Here is a 4,894-nt window from a genome sequence, read left to right on the forward strand (position 1 = left end):
CTAAGATATCTTTACATGTGATTAAACGGCCTTATTATAAAATTATCCACCTCGTCCTATGTCTCCTCTTGTTCTCCTGTCTCCAGTAAACGTTTTATCAACAGTATTTGAACACAGCTTGTGTTTCTCGTTCATTGCTAATCAGTTGCTTGTTCTACTTCCCACTCGCTTGAAGTCTCATGACAAATTTACCAACACCCACTTCCCGGAATATGGAAGTAATAAAGATGGGTACAAGATTTAGGACATGGTTCTAAATTTCCCTCCCTAGCCCTACGAAAAAGCATAAAGTTATCTTCAAATGAAGCATGTTGATGTTGTGGTGAATATCTCTAATTATACATTAGCCTATTATAACCAAGCAATTAATCTGTCTATGTGTCATATTTACATTTTACATTTTAGTCATTTAGCAGACGCTCTTATCCAGAGCGACTTACAGTAGAGTGCATATATTTTATTACATTTTTACATACTGAGACAAGGATATCCCTACCGGCCAAACCCTCCCTAACCCGGACGACGCTATGCCAATTGTGCGTCGCCCCACGGACCTCCCGGTTGCGGCCGGCTGCGACAGAGCCTGGGCGCGAACCCAGAGACTCTGGTGGCGCAGCTGGCACTGCAATGCTGCGATGCATTTACCACTATCTCCGTCTCTTTTCTATGAATTCAGATTATGTGGTGGAAAATTTGCCCTCTCCCCTGCCAGAAAGGGCCATCTACGGCTTTGTTCTGTTCCTTGGCTCACAAGTTGGCTTCTGTAAATCACAATTGTGTGACTTTTGAGTTTAGGCTATGTTGATGACTGAAGTTGGAATTGGAATGTGACGGAAGATGGCAGAACCTGAGGTTTTGTTTGAAACTGCTAGTGAGTCTAGTGAAGCTAATAGTACAGAAAGTGAGAATGAGTGGGTTACATTGGCGAAGAAAAAGAGAAACGAGAATTAAAGCTATGTTGGAAAACAGGAAACCAGTAGACTCGTTTTTAGTCGGAGTCAGGGTTTTGGATCAATGCTACTTATCTGTTTACCGTCTCCAGGAAAATCTGGAATGAGTTGGAGGAAAGTGTGGCGTCGATGAGAGTCACAAGACGTGGTCTTATTTAGATTTTTTGTGTGTCTGCAGAGCAGAAGAAGCATGACTCAAAAAGATATTTGAGTGAAATCTTTCCTTCATGGATTTTCATAGCAGGGCGCCTATCAAGGGGGTTATTTCTGGGGTGGCGCAAGAAGTAAAGGCAGAGGATATAACTGAAGAAATCGATAGAGTGGTTGGTGCACATCGACTGACCTGTATGGTGGACGGAGAAAATAAATTAACTTCATCCATGCTACTGTTCTTTGATGAAGAGTCTCTCCCTTAACATATAAAGTTAGGATTCATGAGATACCCTGTAAGAGCTTTTGTGCACACGCCCCTTCAGTGTCATAAATGTAAAAGATTTGATCATGTGTCAAGTGTGTGCAGAAGGGAAAAAGATTGTATGCCAGATGAAGGGAAATGCTGCAACTGTGCAGGTGAACATGCTCTTGAATTCTTGGAGTGCCCTGAGGGAGAATGAGGTGGCAAGGTTAAGGAGTGTCCAGCATGTCTTCTATCTGGAGGCGGTGAGAAGATTGGACGGAACGAGTGGTGGGGAAGAAGCAATGGTATTAGAGCCACCACGACCAGTGAAGGTTTCTCATCAACCGAGGGATAGTGGAATGCTACATGTTAAAAAGGTGGACTTTGTATTATGTATTGCAATGGTCATAAACTGTACGGTACAAGCGGAGAAGAATTTTAAGAAAATTGGAATCATTGTGAATGCCGCTGAACGTTTTTTGGGTCTCCGTGATTTCACAGCCGAGGCCATGCAAGAAATCTTGTCGGTGAATGTACCCTCATCACAGGCCCCTGAGCCTGTGCAAGGATGTATTTTGTAGTGGACTGTGATTGAAGAAGTGTGATAGGTTTGACATGTTTATTTATTTTGTATGACGTAGTTTTCCCCATTTCCCAAAATGTTTTTTTAATTCAATACCCCGTCCAGCCGGTGGCGGTAATGCACCATTAACATTGGATGCCAACCGCCGTTAAACCCATCGAAGAAGAAGACTGAAGTTGGGGATTCAATGCCATATTATTCTCTGTAGACTATGTGAAAAAGCCAAATGTGCTCTCAAATGGAGTGTGTTAGCCTGACTTTTCAATGTACTTTTTTGTTGTTGTAATTTTTTACTCCTTCCCCAGTTTTATATTTGGTGTGAGCCTATGTTCCAGATAAATGGCTTCATTCAGTAGGGCTTACTTACTGGCCTCATCTGATGCCGCAGTCCACCACTCTCCTTCTTGGTCAAATAGACCTTACACAGCCTGGAGGTGTGTTGGGTCATTGTCCTGTTGAAAAACAAATGATAGTCCCACTAGGCACAAACCAGATTGGATGGTGTATCACTGCAGAATGCTGTGGTATCCATGCTGAGTAAGTGTTCCTTCAATTCTAAATGAATCACTGATAGTGTCAGGAGCAAAGCACCCCACATTATAACACCTCCTCCTCGATGCTTCACGGTGGGAACCACACATCATCCGTTCACCTACTCTGCGTCTCACAAAGACACAGTGGTTGGAACCAAAAATCTCAAATTTGGATTCATCAGACCAAAGGACAGATTTCCACCGGTCTAATGTTCATTGCTTGTGTTTCTTGGCCCAAGCAAGAATCTTCTTATTATTGGTGTCCTTTAGTAGTGGTTGCAGCAATTCAATCATGAAGGCCTGATTCACAAAGTCTCCTCTGAACAGTTGATCTTGAGATGTGTCTGTTACTTGAACTCTGTGAAGCATTTATTTGGCTTGCAATTTCTGAGGCTGGTAACTCTAATGAACTTATTCTCTGCAGCAGCGGTAACGCCAAGGTCTTCCTTTCCTGTAGCAGTCCTCATGAGAGCTAGTTTCATCATTGCACTTGATGGTTTTTGTGACTGCACTTTTGCGACTGCACTGTCAAAGTTCCTGAAAATTTTTCGGATTGACTGACCTTCATGTCTTCAAGTAATGATGGACTGTTGTTTCTCTTTGCTTATTTGAGCTGTTCCTGCCATAATATGGACTTGGTCTTTTACCAAATAGGGCTATCTTATGTATACCACCTGTACCTTTTCACAACACAACTGATTGGCTCAAACGCATTAAGAAGGAAAGAAATTTCACAAATTAACTTTTAACAAGGCACACCTGTTAATTGAAATACATTCAAGGTGACTACCTCACCTTTTTGAGTTTGAGAGAATGCCAAGAGTGTGCAAAGCTGTCATCAAGGCAAAGGGTGGCTACTTTGAAGAATCTCAAATATAAACTATATTTTGATTTGTTTAACCCTTTTTTTGGTTCACATGATTCCATGTGTGTTATTTCAAAGTTTTGATGTCTTCACTATTGTTCTACAATGTAGCAAATAGTAAAAATAAAGAAAAACCCTGGAATGAGTAGGTGTGTCCAAACTTTTGACTGGTACTGTATTTGATAGACCCAAAGTATCAGATCACACCATGTAAAGGAACAACCTCTAATCATTGTTTTCTCAATAAAATGCAACTAACTGGATTTATGTAAACATTAGATTATTCAAATATGTAATACAAATCTCCAACTGATTTTTGTTTTATTTTATAGCGCTATATACAGTGTATTTGGAAAGTTTTCAGACCCCTTGACTTTTTCCAAATTTTATTACATTACAGCCTTATTCTAAAATTGATTAAATAGTTTTCCCCCCCTCATCAATCTACAAACAATACCCCATAATTCAAAAGCGAAAACAGGTTTTTAGACATTTTGTGCAACAAAAAAAAAAATACAAAATGGAAATATCATATTTACATAAGTATTCAGACCCTTTGCTATTAGACTCGAACTTTAGCTCAGGTGCATCCTGTTTCTGTTGATCATCCTTGAGATGTTTCTACAACTTGATTGGAGTCCACCTGTGGTAAATTAAATTGATTGAACATGATTTGTAAAGGCACACACCTGTCTATCTAAGGTCCCACAGTTGACAGTGCATGTCAGAGCAAAAACCAAGCCATGAGGTCGAAAGAATTGTCCTTAGAGCTCCGAGACAGGATTGTGTCGAGACACAGATCGGTGGAAGGGTACCAAAAAATGTCTGCACCGTTGAAGGTCCCCAAGAACACAGTGACCTTCCATTCTTAAATGGAAGAAGTTTGGAATCGCCAAAGCTCTTCCTAGAGCTGGCCACCCTGCCAAACTGAGCAATTGGGGGACAATGCAGGAGTGGCTTCGGGACAAGTCTTTGAACGTCCTTGAGTGGCCCAGCCAGAGTCCTGACTTGAACCCGATCGAACATCTCTGGAGAGACCTGAAAATAGCTGTGCAGCGACGCTCCCCATCCAACCTGACAGAGCTTGAGAGGAGAATGGAATAAACTCCCCAAATACAGGTGTGCCCACACTTGTAGCGTCATACCCAAGAAGAATCGAGGCTGTAATCTATGCCAAAGGTGCTTCAACAAGGTTCTCTAATATCTGTTTCTCTGAATCTAGTCACCTCGACTATAACCTGTAGTCCACGTTATTGTCTTGAACAGATGTCTATGCCAGAGGTCAGAGGATGGATGACTGCCAGAAGAGGGCCATACCCATATTAAAGGATGTCTTCATCAGTGAAGTGAACATAATTTTCTATTTATCACCTCAATGACAACAGATTTTTCACATTCCGTTGGAAGAACAATTTTTATTTTTTTATTTCACCTTTATTTTAATAGGTAGGCCAGTTGAGAACAAGTTCTCATTTACAACTGCGACCTGGCCAAGCAAAGCAGAGCAGTGCGACAAAAACCACAACACAGAGTTACACATTAGCAAACGTACAGTCAATAACACAA

General features: G+C 41.2%; 1 pseudogene; it reads left to right on the forward strand.

Annotated features, from left to right (window-relative positions):
- The first annotated feature begins 227 nt into the window (after window positions 1-227).
- LOC129867064 (phosphatidylinositol N-acetylglucosaminyltransferase subunit P-like) lies at window positions 228-4,707 on the forward strand (annotated as a pseudogene).
- The last annotated feature ends 187 nt before the right edge of the window (window positions 4,708-4,894 follow it).

Source organism: Salvelinus fontinalis, chromosome 2 (genome assembly GCF_029448725.1).
Source record: "Salvelinus fontinalis isolate EN_2023a chromosome 2, ASM2944872v1, whole genome shotgun sequence".
Lineage (NCBI taxonomy): Eukaryota > Metazoa > Chordata > Actinopteri > Salmoniformes > Salmonidae > Salvelinus > Salvelinus fontinalis.